At 36.8% G+C, this 23,032-nt stretch overlaps 1 long non-coding RNA gene across 1 annotated transcript; it reads right to left on the bottom strand.

The window, feature by feature from the left end:
* Positions 1-307: 307 nt before the first annotated feature.
* Positions 308-11,782, bottom strand: LOC134478029 (uncharacterized). The gene is made up of 3 exons (XR_010050370.1): positions 10,894-11,782; positions 10,242-10,365; positions 308-1,406 (listed from the first exon to the last, which is right to left on the bottom strand). It is a non-coding gene; the product is annotated as an uncharacterized LOC134478029 (long non-coding RNA).
* Positions 11,783-23,032: the final 11,250 nt, after the last annotated feature.

The raw sequence follows: 23,032 nt of genomic DNA, 5'->3' as shown, positions 1-23,032 counted from the left end.
AAGGAGACACCCAGCTAGAGGAGGAGCTGGGAAGATCTGGGGTGCCCTCACCGGCCTCTCTGCGTGTCTGGAGGACTCTGGATATCTGCGCCCAGACTGCTGGAGTTCCCCCAGGCTTACAGGTGCAGTGAAGGGGAGAAGTGGGTTTGAGGCTTCCACATCAGCCTCCCCATTCTGGCTTCACTTGGAGACCTGCTGAGCTCCCGATAGGTGGGCTGGCCCACACTACCAGCCTAGCCCAGCCTGTTTAGCTGCCGCGCCTGGCCATAGGTCTGCAGAGGAGGAGCTGGGCAGATCTGGGGTGCCCTCATCGGCCTCTCTGCGTGTCTGGAGGACTCTGGATATCTGCACCCAGACTGCTGGAGTTCCCCCAGGCTTCCAGGTGCAGTGAAGGGGAGAGGTGGGTTTGAGGCTTCCACATCAGCCTCCCCATTCCGGCTTCACTTGGAGACCTGCTGAGCTCCTGATAGGTGGGCTGGCCCACACTACCAGCCTAGCCCAGCCTGTTTAGCTGCCGCACTTGGCCATAGGTCTGCAGAGGAGGAGCTGGGCAGATCTGGGGTGCCCTCACCAGCCTCTCTGCGTGTCTGGAGGACTCTGGATATCTGCGCCCAGACTGCTGGAGTTCCCTCAGGCTTCCAGGTGCAGTGAAGGAGAGAGGTGGGTTTGAGGCTTCCACATCAGCCTCCCCATTCTGGCTTCACTTGGAGACCTGCTGAGCTCCCGATAGGTGAGCTGGCCCACACTACCAGCCTAGCCCAGCCTGTTTAGCTGCCGCGCCTGGCCATAGGTCTGCAGAGGAGGAGCTGGGCAGATCTGGGGTGCCCTCACCGGCCTCTCTGCATGTCTGGAGGACTCTGGATATCTGCGCCCAGACTGCTGGAGTTCCCCCAGGCTTCCAGGTGCAGTGAAGGGGAGAGGTGGGTTTGAGGCTTCCACATCAGCCTCCCCATTCCGGTTACACTTGGAGAATTGCTGAGCTACTGACGGGTGGGCGGGCCCACACTATCAGCCTAGCCCAACCTGTTTAGCTGCCACGCCTGGCCATTGGTCTGCAGAGGAGGAGATGGGCAGATTTGGGGTGCCTGCATCGGCCTCTCCATGTGTCTGGAGGACTGTGGATATCTCTGCAACCAGGGAGGGTCCACAGGTTCCTGAAGCACTGCGGCCTGTGGTGAGTACCCTAACCCGGCTGCGATTGAAGAACTGTGGAGCTTCCAAGGGGCAGGTGGGTGCACAGTGTCCCTGAGGCCCAGCTCGTCTGGAACTGCGGAGTTCTGAGCAGGCAGAGGAGGGCCACTGGTTCTGTAGGCCCAATGGCTTGGGGTAGCGCGGTGCCAGAGTCTCAGTAGCTCCAAACATAGAAGGGGATTTTCAACAGATCCTGAGGAAGCTTTCAAATAACACTTGAAACACAGAAATATAGGAAAATGACAAAACGAAAGACCAAATTACAACCTCAAACCTCCAGCCCATCTCAAGAAATCCTAGGAGCGATATATATAGAAGAAAATATATCCCATCCACCTCATATATCAGACACAATAGCCACTGAAATTGACAAGCAACTCCAGGAAGCTTTAAAGAAATTCAAACTCGAAATAATCTCCCAGATAAAAGAAGAAATGATAAAAGAAATGAAAGAGATTCTAAATATATCTAAAGAAAACACAGATAAAAAATTGGAGGAACTAAACAAAAAGATAGAATCCCTAGACGAGCAATATAAGAAACAAACAGAATACATAATACAGATGCACAGAGATATACAGGAAATAAAAAACTCCACTGAAAGTTGTAAGAAGCGCCTTAATGAAAGTGAAGATAGAATTTCAGACCTTGAAGACAGGATTGCAGCTAGTGAACAGGAAAGGAAAGATCTTTTGAAAATAACAAGGAATCAGGAAACAACAATTCAACAACTGCAAGATGATGCAAAGAAGAATAACATAAGAATGATAGGGATTAATGAAAGAGAGGGAGACAACATGAAGGATGTCAGGAGGATATTTAGAGAAGTAATCGCTGAAAATTTCCCAAGCATGAGATCAGAAACTGACATCAGGATCAGTGAAGCATATAGAACTCCAAACAGTCATAACCAAAATAAAACTACACCCAGACATATAATAATCACCATCCCAGAAATCCAACACAAGAATAGATTATTAAAAGCTGTCAGAGAGAAAAGACAGATCACTTATAAAGGAAAACCTATCAGAATCACAGCAGACTTCTCAGCACAAATGATAAAGTCAAGAAGAGCATGGAGTGAAGTATTCCAGATCCTAAAGCAAAATGATTTCCAACCAAGACTGATATATCCTGCAAAATTATCATTCAAAATAGATGGTGCATTACGATATTTCCATGACAAAGAACAGCTGAAGAACTTCATGAACACCAAACCAAACCTGCAAAAAATATTGAAAGACAGTTTAGATACACAAAGGAAAAAACCACTAAGCAAAGCAAATAATTAAACAGAACAGACAGATAAAGATGCAACAGCAGAGAGATAACATTCCTACAATTAACCAGCATTTAACAGTAATAACCATTAATGTAAAAGGTCTCAATGCACCAATCAAAAGAAACAGACTAGCAGAATGGATCAAGAAACAAAATCCAACCATATGCTGTTTACAGGAAACCCATCTAACCCAGAAAGATACTCACAGACTGAAAGTTAAAGGATGGAAAACAATTCTTCATGCAGCAGGAATCCAAAAAAAGGCAGGAGTAGCCATTCTGTTTGCAGACAACGTGAACTTTAAACCAACAATGACCATAAAGGACAAAGAAGGTCACTACATACTCGTAAGGGGAAAACTCCAAGAGGAAGAGATAACTATCTTAAATATATACGCACCAAACTCCAGAGCACCCAGTTATATAAAACAATTATTAACAGAAATGAAAACTCAAATTATCAGTAACACAATTGTAACAGGAGACCTTAATACACCACTGACACCAAGGGACAGATCAACCAGACAGAAAATGAGCAAAGAAATAACAGAACTGAATCACACCTGTGAACAAATGGGTTTGATAGACATATACAGAATGTTCCACCCAACAACATCAGAATACACATTCTTCTCAGCAGTACATGGATCATTTTCTAAAATAGACCATATATTAGCTCACAGAACATATTTAAGCAAATGCAAAGAGTTGAAATCGTCCCTTGCATATTATCGGATCATAGCGCTCTGAAATTAGAAATTAATGACAAAAGATACTGCAAAAATTCCGCAAACACATGGAAACTGAATAACACACTCTTGAGTAATCAGTGGGTCACAGAAGAAATTAAAGAAGAAATTAAACAATACCTAAAAGAAAATGAAAATGCAGATACAACTTACCGGAATCTGTGGGATGCAATGAAAGCCATTCTGAGAGGAAAATTTATTGCACTGAGTTCCCACATCAGGAAAACAGAACGAATACAAATAAATAACTTGATGTTACACCTCAAACAGCTAGAAAAAGAAGAGCAAGTCAAGCCCAAAGCCAAAAGAAGAGAGGAAATTATAAAAATCAGAGCAGAAATCAATGCAATAGAGACTAAGAAAACAATCCAAAGAATCAACGAATCAAAGAGTTGGTTCTTTGAAAGAATAAATAAAATCGATAAGCCCCTAGCCAACCTTATTTAAAAAAGGAAAGAAAAAGCTCAAATTCATGCAATAAGAAATGAAAAAGGAGAAATCACTACAGACCCAATAGAAATACAGAGGATCATCAACACCTATTTCGAAAACCTCTACTCTCAAAAGTTTGATAACACAGAAGAAATAGACAGATTCTTAGAAGCATATGAAGTACCAAAGCTAGATCAAGAGGATATAAAACTGTTGAATAACCCAATCTCTGCTAATGAAATTGAAAATGTAATTGGGTCCTTGCCCACCAAGAAGAGCCCAGGCCCAGATGGATTCACTGCAGAATTCTACAAGAAATATAAAGAAGACCTAATGCCGACACTCCTCAAACTATTCAATGAAATTGAAAGGGAAGCAATCCTTCCTAAGTCATTCCTGGAAGCAAATATTACTCTAGTACCAAAACCTGAGAAAGACCCAACTATAAAAGAGAACTATAGACTGATCTCCCTAATGAACACAGATGCAAAAATCCTCAATAAAATATTGGCAAATAGGATCCAGCAAATCATCAAGAAGATTATACACCATGACCAAGTGGGATTCATCCCAGGAATGCAAGGATGGTTCAACATACGCAAATCAATAAATGTAATCCACCATATCAATAAAGCCAAAAATAAGAATCACATGATCATTTCTATAGATGCAGAAAAAGCCTTCGATAAGGTCCAACACTTATTCATGATAAGAACTTTACAGAAAATTGGAATAAATGGTCTTTACCTCAATATAATAAAGGCCATTTATGACAAACCAACAGCCAGCATCATACTAAATGGCCAAAAATTGAAAGCCTTTACTTTAAAATCGGGCACAAGACAAGGATGTCCTTTATCACCACTCCTATTTAATATAGTACTGGAAGTACTAGCCAGAGCAATTAGGCAAGAAAGAGAAATAAAAGGGGTAAAGATAGGAAAAGAAGAAGTTAAATTATCATTGTTTGCAGATGACATGATACTCTACATAGAAGACCCCCTAAACTCCATTGAAATACTCTTAGATACAATAAATAAATTCAGTAATGTGGCTGGATACAAAATCAATACTCAGAAATCAATAGCATTCCTATACACGAACAACAAAATTACAGAGAGGGAAATAAGAGAAACTGGACTATTCACATTAGCAAGCAAAAAAATGAAATATTTAGGAATTACTCTTACGAAAGAAGTGAAAGACTTATACAGTGAAAATTATAATACACTGAAAAAGGAAATTGAAGATGATCTCAGAAAATGGAAAGACATCCCTTGCACATGGATAGGAAGAACAAACATTGTGAAAATGGCCATTCTCCCAAAACTCTTATACAGATTCAATGCAATCCCAATAGAAATACCATCAACATACCTTATAGATCTAGAGAAATCACTCCTAAATTTCATCTGGAACCAGAAGAGACCTAGAATCGCAAAGGCAATTCTAAGCAGCAAAGACAAAGCAGGTGGCATCACAATCCCTGACTTGAAGTTATACTACAAAGCAACAGTAGTAAAATCAACATGGTATTGGAATCAAAACAGAGCCGAAGATCAGTGGAATAGATTAGAAGATACAACCACAACTACGAACACACTCAACCACCTTATCTTTGATAAAGGAGCCAAGCAGGTTCACTGGAAGAATGACAGTCTCTTTAATAAATGGTGCTGGAAAAACTGGCTCTCCATTTGCTGAAAACTAAAGCTAGACCCATGTCTATCACCATGTACTAAATTAAAATCTAAATGGGTCAAAGATCTGAATATTAAAACAGAAACACTAAATCTATTGGAAGACAAATTATGTAGAAACCTTGGAGACATAGGAGTAGGTAAAGAATTCACGAACAGGACTCAAACTGCACGGGAAATACTTCCCAGAATCAATAACTGGGACCACTTCTTATTAAAAAGTTTCTGCATGTCAAAAGAAATCTCCAGCATAGTGAAAAGAAAACCCACAAACTGGGAAAAGATTTTAGTGAACTCTCTCTCAGACAAGGGCCTCTTGTCTAAAACATATAAAGAATTAAAGAAACTCAGACCTCCAAAATTCAAAGATCCAATCCAAAAATGGGCATCTGAGATGAGTACGCAATTCTCAGATGAAGAAATGCAAATGGCAAATAAATACATGAAAAAATGCTCATCATCATTGGTCAGTAGAGAAATGCAAATTAAAACCACACTGAGATACCATCTCACTCCTGAAAGAATGGCCAGGATCAAGAAAACCGACAACAAATGCTGGAGAGGCTGTGGGGAAAAAGGAAATCTCCTGCACCGCTGGTGGGAGTGTAGACTGGTACAGCCTTTGTGGAGATCTGTCTGGAGATTTCTCAAAAAGTTGGGACTGGAAATCCCATTTATTCCAGCTATTCCACTTCTAAGCATATTCCCAGAAGAACTGAAAGCATCATACCACAGTGATATATGTGCACCTATGTTTATAGCAGCACAATTTGTAATCGCCAGATCTTGGAAACAACCCAAGTGTCCATCAACTGAGGAATGGATAAAAAAGTTGTGGTATTTCTATACAATGGAGTATTATTCAGCTATAAAGAAGGATCACATTGAGATATTTATCAATAAATGGGCGCAGCTTGAGACCATACTCATAAGTGAAATAAATCATTCTCGCATGAGTAAATACCGAATAGTTTCCCTAATGTAAGTAATGATTAAAATATATAAAAATATGTGGTAATAATGATTCCCCATTAGGTGGCCTTGGAGCCTTATAAAGTTTTCACTCATTAATTAGAAAGGCTTTATTCTGGGCTTCTTGATTTGAAAATATTTGAAGCTAGAGTATATGAAGTTTTATCCAAATATTTCAAGGAAAAAGACACTATGGTAACTACTATTAAGTCAGGTTATATGGTGGTGAAGTACTAGGTTGTTGAAACAGTCATGCTGTGACCTCTATTGTTATATTGTTATGTCCTATTTTATCTCAATCTCACCCTTATTGTTTTAAAAAAATTATTTAGTCATTTCTTATGTTTGTCTTAATTAAAGAAAAAATTCAAAAAATTAGGATATATAAATAGTAACTCTTTTTGATTTCCTATTAACTTGTTTTGAAGTCCTGTAGTACTCCCACGATCTTGTTTTGACTGATTAGATGATGTTCCATTCTATATGGTAGTATCAAGTTTGAAGACATAGGCAACTACTTTGAAGACAATAAGATTCACTAAGATATCCATTCTGGTTTGACTATTGTCTTCTTTGGAAGTCCTGTAATGTTTACAATGCCTAAGTTTTATTGGTCTTGTTCTCTACTGTTTTGTCCAACTTTATAATATCTAATGAGATAGACAATTCTTTTTAAGGAAACAAGGGACAATGTTGATAACCATTGTTGATAAACTTGTACTCTGTTCTACACCATGTGCTATGTCTATCCTTGGTATTGACTGACAGCTTTGTTTTGCCATATTTGACTGTATTCTTTCCCCCGCCAAAGAAAGTAATAAGCACTAAGGAGTAATAAAATCCAAAATGTGTAAATTTTGTTGTAAAAAAGAGAGGGAAAAAAAAAAAAAGAAAAAGAGCTCTAACGGATATAACAGCAAGTGTGTTTGGGGGTGTTAAATAGCTGACTATATCAATGTTTTTGGAACATTGAACACAGCTGTTTGCAGTCTCCCTGTTTGAATGTCCACCTTGTGTTCTTTGATACTGTGATTTGAGGAACTATTTTCAAGAAGACAGTGTGTAATCTACTAGCAGGTGATTTCTTACTGTTATGTTTTTTTGTTTTGTTTTGTTATTTTTTTGTAGTTCTGTATTGCGTGTACCCTTACGCCGCTTTGGTTTGTTTTGTGTTTTTCTCTTTTTCCTCTAAAAAAAAAAAAAAAGGATACACCTAGCTTCCAGACATGCTAGACAGGCTTGTGAGATTTGCAGCCTGACTAGACCACACCCAGCAATCTTCTTCAATACAGGAGTTGAGAGCACACTGAAGTGAGCTCATTGGTCTTGCCAGGGGAGAACTATGGATCATTATCCACAGTGGTTAGGTGCCTACCCAGCTTCCTGGAACATGGGAGGTGACACAGGACGTCATGTTGGCCTGACTGGACCACATTCAGCAACCTCCATTCAGTTCCAGAAGTGGAGGGCATAGGAGGTGATTTCCAACAGATCCAATGGAAGCCTTGGAATAACACTTGAAACACAGAAATATGGGAAAATGGCAAAACCAAAGACCAAAATGCAATCTCAAACCTCCAGCCCATCCCAAGAAAGCCTAGGAGCCAAATAATTGAAGAAAATATATATGATATACACCCGAAATGTCTGAAATAATAGCAGCTGAAATAAAGAAGCAACTTTTGGAAGCTTTAAAAGAATTCAAACTAGAAATAATCTCCCAGGTAGAAGAAGAAATGATAAAGTAACGAAAGAGATGCTGAACACCTCTAAAGAACACACATTTAAAAAACTTAGAGGAACAAAACAAAAAGACTCCCTGGATGAACAATATAAGAAACAAACAGAATACATGAAGCAGATTCAAAGACATATACAGGAAATCAAAAATTCCATTGAAAGTTGTCTAAACCACCTCAAGAAAAGTGAAGATGGAATTTCAGACCTCAAAGACAAGATTGAAGCTGGAGAACAGGAAAGGAAAGATCTTTTAAAAATAATAAGGAATCAAGAATAACAATTCAACAGCTGCAAGATGATGCAAAGAAAAACAACATAAGATTGATAGGGATAAATGAAAAAGAAGGGGATGACATGAATTATTTCAAGAGGCTATTTACAGAAGTAATAGATGAAAATTTTCCAAACATGAGAATGGAAACTGCTATTAGGATTAGTGAAGTATACAGAACTCCAAATAGCCATAACCAAAATAATACTACACTCAGACATACAGTAACCACCATCCCAGAAATCCAACATAAGGACAGAATATTAAAAGCTGTCAGAGAGAAAAGACAGATTGCCTATTAAGGAAAACCTCTCAGAATCACAGCAGACTTCTCAACACAAACAATAAAGTCAAGAAGAGCATGGAGTGAAGTATTCCAGATCCTAAAGGAAAATGATTTCCAGCCTAGACTGATGTACCCTGAAAAACTGTCCTTCAAAATTGATGGAGAAATAAGATACTTTCATGACAAAGAACAGCTGAAAAATCTCATGATCACCAAGCCAACCCTGAAAAGAATACTGAAAGACAGTTTAGATACACACAGGAAAAAACCACTAAGTAAGGCAGACAATTAAACACAACTAAAAGATAAAGAAGCAACGGCAGAAAGATAATATGTCAACAATAAAACCTTTATATGACAGTTATAAGCATTAATGCAAATAGTCTCAATTCATCAATTAAAAGATACAGACTGGCAGAATGGATCAAGAAACAACATCCAACGATATTCTGCCTACAAGAAACCCATCTAACCTAACCCAAAAAGATACTCACAGACTGAAAGTCAAAGGAGGAAAAACAATACTTCATGGAAAAGGAACTGAAAAAAAAGTGGAGGTTTGCAGACAATGTGAAATGCAGACAATTCTGTTTGCAGACAATGTGAAATTCAAACCAAGAATGATCCTAAGAGATAAAGAAGGTCACTACATACTGGTTAGGGACAAACTCCAAGAAGAAGAGATAACAATCTTAAATATATATGCACCAAATTTGAGAGCACCCACTTACATAAAGCATGTATTAATAGAAATGAAAAACCAAATTAGCAATAACACAATTATAACAGGTGATCTTAACACACCATGGACATCAAGAGACAGATCAACCAATAGCAAATCAGAAAAGAAATAGCATAACTGAATCACACCTGTGAATATATGGTCTTGATAGACATATACAGAGTGTTTCATTCAACAATAACAGAATATACATTCTTCTCAACAGTACATGGAATAGTCTCTAAAATAGACCATATAATACCCCAAAGAACATATATAAATAAATGCAAAAGAATTGAAATTATCCCATGTATGTTGTCACATCATAGCACCATGAAATGAGAAATTAGTGATAAAAGAAACTTGAAAAACCACACAAACACATGGAAATTGAATAATACACTCTTTAGCAATCAGTGGGTCACAGGAGAAATTAAAGAAGAAATTAAACAATACTTACAAGCAAATGAAAATATAAATACAACTTACCGAAATCTGTGGAATACAATGAAAGCAGTACTCAGAGGAAAATTTATGGCACCGAGTTCCCACATCAGGAAAACAGAATAAATACAAATAAACAACCTGATGTTACATTTCAAACATCTAGAAAAAGAAGAGCAAGTCAAGCTCAAAGCCAAAAGAAGGGAAAAATATGAAAATCAGAGCAGAAATTAATGCAATAGAGACTAAGAAAACTATCCAAAGAATCAATGAATCAATGAGTTGATTCTTTGAAAGAATAAAAAATTGATAAGCCCCTAGCCAACCTTATTTAAAAAAGGAAAGAAAAAGCTCAAATTCATGCAATAAGGAATGTGTCTTAGTTATGTTTTACTCATCACTGAGACAAAATACCTGAAGCCCAAAGTTGGAAAAGGAAAGGTTTATTTCTTACAGTTTTTGGAGGTTTCAGTGCACACTTAGTTGGCTCCAAGGCAGGTGGGCATGGCTGGGCCACAGTTCATGGCAGCTGCAAACAGCAAAACAGGAACCAGCAAAGAGCAAGACACACCTTCTTCCTGCCATTACATACATACATACATAATTCTTTTTACACTTAATTTCTGCATTAAAACCAAAACATTTAAAAGGTGACCAAGATTCAACATTAAAACACAGTACTTTGATAAATTAACCTAGGTACAAACATATAAAACATTAAAATCACACTAAAAGAACTACACTACAATCACACTACAATCACAGTCCTTGCTTCCCATTAACATTAGCATGGCAAGACTAAAATACAAGAATCTCCCGCAATTCAAATGTACTCTTGATTTTTTATTATTCTATTCTTCTAAACAACCATGTTGTCTGTTTTATCTTTATAACCCACAGTTCCATTGGAGCCTTCTTGGCCAAGTGTTTTAAATTACTCTACTGGATCTTTGCTCTAAATTTTCAAAATACATCTGGTCAAAAGTTCACTAAATTAACCATGCTACCACTCAAAAGTAGACTGCACTGAAATTCTTCTGCCACCCAGGTAATATCTCTAAATACAAATAAGAAGACCAATTTTCATCTAAAGCACAGTATACTACCTGGACTCCAGCAGACATTGCAGTCTTTCCCAACAGAAGCTTCCCAAGCTTCATCTTAATTGGCAGCATCTCCATCAGTACTCCAATCTTCCAGGTTCCGATCAGAGTCTCCAAAATAATATAGCACACAAAGGCTGTTTCAAATTTGGCCAGTCTCTCAAATATTTTCCAAATTAATTTCCAAAGTTCTTAAATCACATGGCCAGCCAACATAACAGCAATGACCCCACTCCTCTGGAACCAATTTCTGTTGTAGTCAGTGGTTGTACACAGAGAACAACTAAGATTAGGACATGGAGTTCATAATATTTTTATAATGGTCACCGGAAGTTAACACAACAAATGCAGGAAATCTATCCGCAACACCAAAGACATAGATTATTTAGTCAAGAGCCTAAACCCTATTGCAATGTCCCACATGAATCCAGATAAAAACCCAGAGCTCAGGACAATGCCTCCACAAGTCCAACTGAAAGTCCAGAGCCCACAAGAAGGACTCACTCCAGTCTTTTTTATGGATCTATTCCAGGAAGACCCAAGGGTCAGCGGTGGAAGCCAGAAAGTCTATGCCAGCAGGATGAAGGAGCTGTGCTAGTGGGATGAGGGTTCTACACTGGAGCTGAGAAGTCACACTCACAACAAAGAGCAGGGCTAGCCTGAAAGGCACCACAGCTGTCCTCAGTGACACGGAGGCCCCGAGCTCCTCCAATGACAAGCACAGTTGGGTACATGGCAGGAAGCAGTGTGACAAGTTCATCCTGGAGACCAAGCAGCACATGTCTTCCCCTCCGGAGCCAGGAAGCAATGCTCGAAATGAGGACCAAAGCTTCTCCAGGAGAACCAACTGCTCAGACAGCAACTCGTAAGAGAACCCACAATGCCTCCTTAATGCCTCAATCCCTCTCACCTCCCTTCTTCTCAACCAATTTAGCCTGACAACCATACTCAGGTGGAGCATCTTCTCTCAATGCATGCTGATGTAATCCAGTTGGCGTTAAGTTGACCACCAGTTCTCAAACTATAACAGAATGAAAAAGGTGAAATCACTACAGACTCTGTGGAAATACTGAAGATCATCAACACCTATTACAAAAACTTCTACTCTCATAGGTTGGATAACACAGAAGAAATGGACAGATTTCTAGAAACATGGAGTACCAAAGCTGGGTCCAAAAGGTGTAAAACTGCTGAATAACCCAATTTCTATTAATGAAATTGAAAATGTAATTAAGTCCTTACCTACAAAAGGACCTAGGCCCAGACGGATTCACTGTGGATTTCTAAAAGAAATATAAAGGAGACTTAATGCCGACACTCCTCAAACTCTTCAATGAAATCAAAAGGGAAGCTATTCTTTCTAAATCATTCCTGGAAGCAAATATTGCTCTAGTACCAAAACCTGAGAAAGACCCAACTAAAAAGGTGAACTACAGGCCAATCTCCCTAATGAACACAGATGCAAAGATCCTCAATAAAATATTGGCCAACAGGATGGAGCAAATCCTCAAGAAGATTATACACCATGACCAAGTGGAATTCATCTCAGGCAGGATGGTCCCCAATACATAAATCAATAAATGTAATCCACCATGTCAATAAAGCCAAAATAAAGATTCACATGATCATTTCTATAGATGCAGAAAAACCTTTTGATAAGGTCCAACATTCATTCATGATAAGAACCTTACAGAAAATTGGAATAGATGGTCCTAACCTCAATATGATAAAGGCCATGTGTGACAAACCAACAGCCAGCCTCATATTAAATGGCCAAAAACTGAAGGCCATTACCTTAAAATCAGGCACAAGATGAGGATGTCCCTTATCACTGCTCCTATTCAGCATAGCACTGGAAATACTACCCAGAGCAATTAGACAAGAGAGAAAAAAAAAAGAGAGAGAGATAAAGATAGGAAAAGAGGAAGTAAAATTATCATTATTTGTACATCATGATACTCTACATAGGAGACCCCCAAAACTCCATTGAATGACTCCTAGATATAATAAATAAATTCAGGGATGTAGGTGGATACAAAATAAGTACTGAAAAATCAATAGCATTCCTAGGCACTAACAACAAAATTACTGAGAGAGAAATAAGAGCAGCCACACCCTTCACACTAGTATCCAAAAAAATGAAATACTTAGGAATCAATCCCATGGAAGAAGTAGAAGATCTATACAGGGAAATTGTAATACCCTGAAAAAAGAAATTGAAGAGGATCTTAGAAAATGGAAGGACATCCCTTGTTCATGGATAGGAAGAATAAATATTGTGAAAATGGCCATTCTCCCAAAACTTTTATACAAATTCAATGCAACCCCAAGGAATATACCACCAACATACCTCATAGGTCTAGAGAACTCACTCTTTTAAATTCATCTGGAACCGGAAGAGACCTAGAATAGCGAAGACTATTCTAAGCAGCAAAAGCAAGTCAGGAGGCATCACAAGCCCTAACTTAAAGTTATACTACAAAGCTACTATAATAAAATCAGCATAGTACTGGAATAAAAATATATCTGAAAATCAATGGAATAGATTAGAAGATACAACCACCACAACAAACACACTCAATCACCTTATCTTTGATAAAGGGGCCAAACGTATTCACTGGAAGAATGGCTGTCTTTTTAGTAAATGATGCGGGAAAAATTGGCTCTCTTTATTCCAAAAACTAAAACTAGACCCATGCCTATAAACATGTAGTAAACCAAAATCTAAATGGATCAAAGATCTGAATATTAAAACAGAAAAACTATATCTGTTGGAAGACAAATTAGGTAAAACTCTTGATGTTATTCATGAGTTCATGAGAATTCATGAACAGGCATCAAACCACACGGGAAATACTTCCCAGAATCAGTAACTGGGATCATGGTTTATTAAAAAGTTTCTGCATGTCAGAAGAAATCTCCAGCACAGTAAAAAGAAAACCCACAAACTGGGAAAAAAAATCTTAGTGAACTTTCCCTCAGAAAAAGGACTTCTGTCTAAAGCATATTTAAAAAAATCAGATCCCCGAAATTCAAAGACCCAATCCAAGATGGACATGTGAGATGAATACACAGTTCTCAGATGAAGAAATACAAATGGCATATAAATACATGAAAAAATGTTCATCATCATTGGCCATTAGAAAAATGCAAATTGACACAACACTGAGATTCCATCTCCCTTCAGAATGAATGGCCAGGACCAAAAATCTACCAACAACAATTGCTGGAGAGGCTGTGAGGAAAGTGGAACTCACCTGAACGGTTGGTGGGAGTGTATACTGATGCAACACAACCACTGTGGAGGTCAGTCTGGAGATTCCTCAAAAAGCTGGGATTTGAAGTCTCATTTGTTCCAGCTATTACACTTTTAGGCATATTCCCAGAAGAATTGAAAACATCATATCACAGTGATATATTTGCACCCATATTTATAGTAGCACAATTTGTAATAGCCAGATCTTGGAGACAACCTAAATATCCATCAACTGAGCAATGGATAAAAAACATGTGGTATTTTTATACAATGAGTACTACTTAGCTATAGAGAATGATCACTTAGATCTATTTATAAATAAATGGACACAGCTTGAAACCATACTCCTAAGTGAAATAAATCAAACTCACATGTATAAATACCATATAGTCTCCCTAGTGTAAGAAATGGTAAGAGTACATAAGAGTTTATGGTAATCATAATTCCCCATTGCATTGCTTTGAAGCCTTGTAATGTTTTCATTCATTAGTTGGAATTATTTTATCCTGGGTTATTTGATTTTATTGTCTGTGATATCATGAACAGCTATTTTGAAGATAATAAGACATTATAATAGCCAGTGCTGATTTAATATCATCTTACTCTGAAGTCCTACCATGCTTTTTTTCTTGTTTCCATTGGTTCTATCACATTGTGTCTTATTGGATATCATTATACGAGATAGTACAAACAAATTTTACATGGAAAATGAAATAATATGAAAGCCATTGTTTGTTCTCTGTTATTTGTTTCAGAATACCCTGTAATACTTTCATTCTCTTGAATGGTTTTGTACTATTTTGTTATGTTTGATTCTTTTGTATATTAATTTATGCTCAACTATTTCAAATAAAGAGACATAATGGTAGTTACTGTTAGTTATGAGTTGTCTTGTGGTGAAATACTGTGTTGCATACATCGTTCTGTTCTGATCTGCTTTGTTATGTCCTCTTTTGTCTTAATCTCTTTAAAGTAAAAAAATATTATCTAACTTTATTTTGCTCTTTAAATTATTTATACTCTGGAAAATGTTGTCTCCATAGTTCTACCTTTTCTAAAGCTAGATATAATTATACCACACATAGCCTTTTCAAATTGATCTCTTTTAGTTGATTATATGCTTTGGATTCCTTGAACATGTGGATTGACTCACTTAGCAATGGATGTATCACAATACTTTTGTTTTCCACCAGTACTAAGAATTGAACTCAGGACCTTGCCAGACAGGTTCTTGGATCTCTGAGATATATCCCCTGCCCTTGTTCCATTTTATTCATCCTCTCATTTACTGAAGGATGCCTTCTCTGCTTCCAAGGTTTAGCAATTATGAACAAATCTGCAATAAATGTTCTCTTGTATGACTCACTTGATTTTAAACTTGCAACACAATTGAACAAATATCAGTTATCATGAATACTGAATTGTATAAGTAGTATAAAAGTATGATTATTTTGATAGGAAATCTGAATGAATTTGGAATTTGTTTTCTTCTTTCTGAAGATATCTTTTTTTAGATAAGAAATTTTGATTGTCAAAGAGAGTAGTTTGTTCATCTTGTACCTATAACACTTTAATAAATGATTTAACCAATTTTAAACATTACAGTAGAAAGCTTTGCTTCATCTGACATTCTGGTCTCAACTTCATATAAAACATACATGATATAAATTTAAAATGTTAAATTTTTAATATAAAATCAGTAAGACATGATTTTATGTATAAATAGGATAGAAAAAGAAAGATTCTAAAATTAAGAACTAAAAGAAAAAACTATGTTAGGCCTTTTAATATGTGTAATAATTGTATCCCTCAAATGCATGGGGAGGGAGGGAGATGGGCAGGGAGAAGTGGGGTGTAGAAATGATCAAGATGCAACCCTCAGTTGAATGTAAATACTATGTATTGACATTGTGTGCTACTAACAGTTTTAAGAGATATCATAATCAAAGGTAAAGAATTAGTAGAATTCTGTGAGGTGATAATATTTTTAAAGTTTGTAAGGCAAAGTTGACTATTTGGGGTATGAGTTTCAAATCAGTCTTTATCCACTTAAACAGCTCCTCCTTAGAAAAGTCAAAAATGATTATACCTGAAAACTTGAGGTAAATTGTATGTACACCTCATTTCACAAAATGTCCGCATAAAATCCCATGGATAAGCTTTGAGACAGAGCCAATGTGCTTAATCTCTCATCTTACTTCTTACTTATAATGAAGAATGAATTACCTCTCCAATGGAATCCTATACATTTCCTTTTAATTCCAATATTTGTTCTACACTATAGGGTAGCTTGAACATGCAAGCCATAACAAATCTAGTCCCCCTCGGTTTTATGAGAAAATATCATCAGGAGAAGTAGATCACTGATTTTCCAGATATTACTCCTAGAAAGCAAATACTTTTACAAACCTGTAACTTTATTTTTTTAAATGAAGAGAAATCTAGACAAACTAAGTTATGTAGAATTTTATCTGAGTATTTGAATCTATTTAGAAAAACAAAGTGAATTATAAATGTAATATTAAAATGTATAAAATTAAGAATTGAATGAATTAATGAAGTATTCAATACTCAACCTGAAGCACAGATATATTAAATATCTTTAAAAGTGGGCAGTGACAAAAATACCTAACATACATATCCCTGGAATTGGAGAAGCAAATGGGAAAGGATGGGAAATAAACTGTATTGAAGAAGACCATGGCTGATGATGTTTGAAAACTAATGAAATGCATTAATCCTTAGATTTAAGAAGTTCAGCAAGCCACAAACAAGATAAAAACACACACTCTAAGCAACAAAAGAATTGTTGGATAAGAAATTTTAAAAGATAATTGTCGATGTCGCTCCCGGCCGGCAGGAAGGACACACGACAAAGTCTGGCAGTGGACAACCTTTTCTTTTATTTTCTCTCCGTACAGCCTGCCCTGGGATCGCTCCCAGCCGAAGCCTCCTCTGGTCCGCTCCCCGCGGCTCCTTCCGTGCTTCGCTCCGAAGCCTCTACCGGTCCGCTCTCCGCGGCTCCTTCCGGGCTTCGCTCCGAAGCCTCTACCGGTCCGCTCCCTGCGGCTCCTTCCGGGCTTCGCTCCGAAGCCTCTACCGGTCCGCTCTCCGCGGCTCCTTCCGGGCTTCTACTTCCCCCCAGGGGTGGCACCAGTATATATACGGATACAGTGTCCAATCATATTAAAGTAAGCAAGGCAAGCTGATTGGCTAACATATTATTGAGCGGGTTGTTTACGCGGTAAGCAGGAAACTAACGTGCTCGATGGGAGGGGTAATCTAACTCAGGCTTTGCTCTTTACCACAGGCCTCACGTCCGCCAAGTAAGGCGACCGGGCTCGTGGCTGCGGCTCCCAACAGATAATGAAACAACAAACATTACAACTAATAGCTCCTTATTTGAGACACCTGAAATACAAATACATCTATATTTGAAAAGTTAAGAGTAAAAAGATAGGAAATAACATCTTGAAAACAAAACTACATAAAAACTGATGTATATTCATTAATATAAAACAATAAAAGACATAAAACAAATAGCAATGCTAGAGATTGATAAAGTTCTACCATGATGAAAATTTAATCTACCAGGAATGTGTAGCATTTCCAAATTTGCATTTTACTGTTAACATAGTTTCTAAGTTTTTTATAAAATGAACAGAATACATATGAGTAGAAAATTTTTCAGATCATCAATCATTAGCATAAATTCAATGACTCTCAAACTAAATATAAACAGAAAAAATTACCAAGTACAAAAGTGTTAAAATCATCATAAAATAATGAAAAGTCAGGTTGGAGTTTATTCTGTAAGATTCACCCTGAATTTCGTGATCTTGAATGTTAACTTCCCCTTATCACAATCTGTAATGTCTAAAATCTTCAAATATCAAAATCCTAGAAATATACTTTTGTAAATCATTTCAAAAACATTTATTGATTTACATTTTAAAAGACTTTATTTTAAAAACAAAAACAATGATAGAACGTTTAACAGGTAATTTAAAAATAAAAGTCAATGGAAAAAAATAAGGCATTTTTGCAATCATCCATACTCAGGTGTATTAATGATACTCACATGGCTATAATAGGAACAAACAAAACTTTTTCACAAATAAATAGATAAAAAGAAATGAAAAATATGAAAGCCATCTATAAGATAATTATGGATGGCAATCATGTAAATTCAGCTTTATGAGTGCAGTCATATAAAGTACTATAATGGACATTCTAAATCTTTTAAAGAAATCTATAAAAATACAATGATAAGCAATCACCATTTGCAGGATGCCCTGGGGTGTCTAGATCTTGAGATATTTGATCTTTAACAGAATATTAGTACTTTATCAGTTAAGTGATTGATAATTTTGTCTCCTAATCCATGTTTTCACTGTTTATACTTTTCTTGGGACACACAATTTAAAAAAAAAAAAACATAAAGTGACATGGCCAGGGATATAGCTCAATGGCACAAGCGCTTGCCCAACAAGCATAAGGTCCTGAGTTTGATTCCTAGTATCAAAAAAATCATAAGCTGACAGGAACAGATACTACACTTGATCGTGGCCAAAATGCTGAGAAGAGCCAACACCCTCTACCTCATCCCAGCCCTCCTTAAGCTACCAGCTGATCTGGAGAAATACAGGCTGAGATGATAGCTATTGATATAAAATACAATTTAATGCTTGTAGTGCTTAATATGTCATTGACTTTTCAGTCCTAAAGATGTTAATCTGATCATCAATTTAGAGAATAATTATATGCAATGTAGCATCTATAGGGGATCTCCTTCTGGAGGTTGATGCCATTGTTAATTTCCTATTATTGCATTTTAAAGTTCTGTATTATTTTCATTGTTTGGTTTGGTTTGGTTTGGTTCTGTTTCATCTTGTTTGATTTTATTATATCTGATGGCATGGGTGGCTATTTAAAAAAATAAAAAGATATATGATGGAATAGTCACTGTGGATTTACTACTATCTTGCTTTGAAGTCCTGTGTTACATTCATTATTTTGTTTTTATTGATTCTATTCTGTTCTGTTTTGTTTGATTTTATAGTATCTGATGGTATGGGCAGCTATTTTGAAGACAAGAGGCATGATACTAGCCATTTTTAATCTCATATTATCTTGCTTTGAAATCCTGTATCGCTTACACTGTTTGTTTTGATTGGCTTCATTATGTTTTATTTTCACTTAGTTTTATTCTCTTTAAAATAAAAAAAATAAAAAAAAATTTATAAAATCAAGTTTATCTATTTTATTGTCTGTTTCTTTGCTGCCATGTTCAATAAGTATTGTCAATATATGTTATGAATATTTTGCCCTGCATTTTTCTAAGGCTTTTCTAGTTTTTGAGCTTATACTTAAAAAAAATTTGAGTAAATTTTTGCCTATGGTAGTAGATAAGTGTACAAATTCATTTTCTTGCCTATGGATTTCCAGACTTTCCAACACAATTTATTGAAGAGACATACATTTCTCCCCTTCAGTATTACTGGCAATGTTCTTAAAATTCTTCTTATCATGTCTGTGAGGAATTACTTCTAGACTTTCTATTCTATTGTGTCAGACTGTATCCTTATCTTTAGGGGTGCACCATGCATTTTGGAATAATGGTTGAAGGAAATTTTGAAATAAGCAAATGAGATGCCTCCAGCATTGTCTTATTTCAAGATATTTTGGAAATTTGCATGAATAACTATGCTTGTTATTGCTTCTTACTGTATTGAAATTTTTAGTGGCATATGATGAGAATTCTAAGACTGCACGTCATGTGAGCTAGTTTTCATAATAAATATCAATCCATCTTTATCTCTGTATCTATCTATTTATATTTTATTGGTTATTTTTGTCTGAGGAGCCCTGACTAACATAAATATTTTTTCCTCTCTTGTAACCTTGTTTAATATAAGCATCCATTTTATCTTTTATTACTATAAACATGCCTAATGTTATGCTAATATTTGCAAGCACATATTTTCCTAGGATTTCACTTTCCACATATATGAATGCTTTCTACAAAAAGGATGTGCTTGGATGAAGTGTTTTCATTCTTCCTGCTAATTTTTTCCTTTTGTTAGAGACTTTAATTCACTTACATTTAAAATAATTAGTGACAAGGAGAGGCTTCTACACTTCAGCACATGTTTTACACATGCCTCTGAGATGTTCTGTCCTTTATTTTGTTCACTGCTATATTATTTTTAGTTTTTATAATGTAATGTTTGAATTATCTTCTCCTTTTCTTTTGTTTATATTCTATAGTTATTTTGGTATTCATTTATTTATCCAAAGGAGAATGCACTATCTCACTCAATCTTTGCCTCACATGTACCCCATAACATTTTATAACATTTGTTGTATTCACTAAATATTCTATAATATTTAAAATATTGTCTTCTGGGTATTTATGTCACTAGCACAGCTAAGGAGAAGAGGGTAATGAAATATTTTGCTTTCTTCAGGAATTAGTTCTTTTTATTACCAAATTATACTTGCACCAGCGTCAATCACTCAGGATTAAAAGTGAATGTACAGGGGCTGGGGATTTAGCTCAGCAGCATAAGCGCCTACCTTGCAAGTGCATGGTCCTGAGTTCGATCCCTCGTGCCCTGCCAAATGTGCAGATTTGTTTCAGAACACAATGCGATGTCCTTTAAATTACCTTATTTTGCAAACTTTCTCTCTCTTCTGCCAACGGTTAGACTATATTTTACCAAAGCTGATACTTTTTTTCTAAATCTTATCAGTATGGTGTGGAAGTATACTCTGTGGTTTCAAAATGTATTTGAATCTCTACTTTCCACACTTCCATGCTCATCCATTCATAATATGTTCATTGTGATGACCTCCAAATTAGATCCATGCTTTTATTCTCTTTCCTCAACTCCTGTTCTAAGTATCTGAATGCTCCTATTGGAAAATAAAATTTATATTCAGTGTTCCAGTATCTTTTCCTTGCAAGAGCAGAAATGTCTAAACTGTTTAACATGTCTATAATGTTCAAAATTATCTGGCTCCTATTTGCTTAAGTAGTTTTATTTGGTAACAAAGCACACAGTGGCCAAGAGCTACTTTCCTGAGTTCAAACCATAGTTTTTACAAATTGAGCTGAGGCCACAGATGGTGTTCTGCTGTGTGGGCCGAACTCATTAGAGCTTGCTGGGGCTCAGTTCTGTATCTATGATCAGCTGGTAGCTAGATGACTAATAGTTGGAGTAGCCTGGTTCTCCTTCATGTTCTAGTATGGCAGCAGGACTCGATCATGCATTGCTCAATCAAGAAGTGTACAAGGTATCTTTGAAAATACACAAAGACACTATTTCTGTATTCTTTTAACAAGGTGAGAAAACAATATACAGAGCAGATTAGAGTGAGAGAAACACACTCTGAGTCTTTAAAAGAGGTGTTAAACAGTCGCCTTGCAATGCAGCTCCATGACACAGGGTGGACGATCTTTCTCATTTTTGCAAACAACTTACCACGTTAACTGTATCTCTTACCTGCACCATATCTCAAACTCCTCTCTCACCAGCCATCTCCTTCACCGCCCCTCTCCGGCCACATTTCCCTTAGTTTTCATATTCTAAAAGGCCAGTCTTATTTCTAACTGGATGATCTTTCAGGATTTTAACCCCTATGTTTAGAAATCCCCTTTTACCTAATTCCGTGTATCTCATTCATCTTATTTAGATCCCAGATCACACATCCTTTTAAATCATTCTGTGACAAAGAATTTTCCTGTAGCCCAAGTATATACTCACAACTCCTCCCGTGTGAAGAATAAAAGTAGACCTCTAACATAAAATAAAATAATTATTTAAATATCAACTACTGGAGATTACACACCAGCTTCCAACACAATCAGATCACAGTAGACTGAACTAGGGACTTATACATATTGCCACCAAACCGCAATACACACCTATACTTGGTAATTATTTAATAAATGTTGGCTGCTGTAATTTGAAAGCTAAGCTACACACTTACTTCAGGCTTGAAGCAATTATTTCACAAAACATCGAACACTTTAGGGGAAAAACGAATTTCCTGATATTGTCAGGAGTTACAGTGCAAGTTTCTCCAGGACTCTGACTTACAATTAGAAGCCTTTCTTGGGTATATACTTAGACTTGGCTGCTTAATTATTCTTTCCCTCACATAAGAGGAGAAGGTAATTACAAATGCCTGCTCTTAATTACAAGCTTTTTGCCCAGTGCATCTGGTCCTGCTTCTGTATCAGCTGCAAAGAATCACAGCAGTTTGTTGGAAAATTGTACTGTAGCCAGAGCTGCTTTTCACTTTCCTCACCAGCTCTCTCTCTCTCTGTCTCTCTTTGTCTCTCTCTCTCTCTCTGTTTCTCTCTCTCTCTCTCTCTCTCTCTGTGTCTCTTTCACACATGCACACATACACAGACACCACACACACTCACAAATCACTGTATAGTGCAGAAATCAACTACTGACCAACCCAACTGTCTTATCTTTCTGCATCATTCTTCTTTGGGATTAAGAGTTCCAGCAAAGCTTTCATAGTTTTGAATTTTATTCTCTATTTTTGTTTTTGATATTTGATGCAGGAAAATTTGGGCTTCATCCATAAACATGGCACACATATGCCCAATTCCTGACTTTTCTTTATTTTTACTTCTGGGTAGCTGACAGTGACCTCAAACTTAACATGCTCAATACAATTTTAGCATCTTCCACCCGGGGCTGCCTCCTCATCTTCTGTAATCTCTACTTTATTGAAGACTCACCCCCCTCACAATATGGACCCTGGGAACTTCCCAATCATGAATATTACCACTTCCCACTTTCTCCTCAGACTTTGTCTGAGCCAGAATTGTCTGTTGGCTATATATAAACACGACAGGCTCTT

The sequence above is a fragment of the Cavia porcellus genome, unplaced genomic scaffold (assembly GCF_034190915.1).
Source record: "Cavia porcellus strain 051 isolate PalLab524CR breed Dunkin Hartley unplaced genomic scaffold, mCavPor4.1 scaffold_11, whole genome shotgun sequence".
Taxonomy (NCBI): domain Eukaryota; kingdom Metazoa; phylum Chordata; class Mammalia; order Rodentia; family Caviidae; genus Cavia; species Cavia porcellus.
This window is presented reverse-complemented; position numbering and strand designations above follow the sequence as displayed.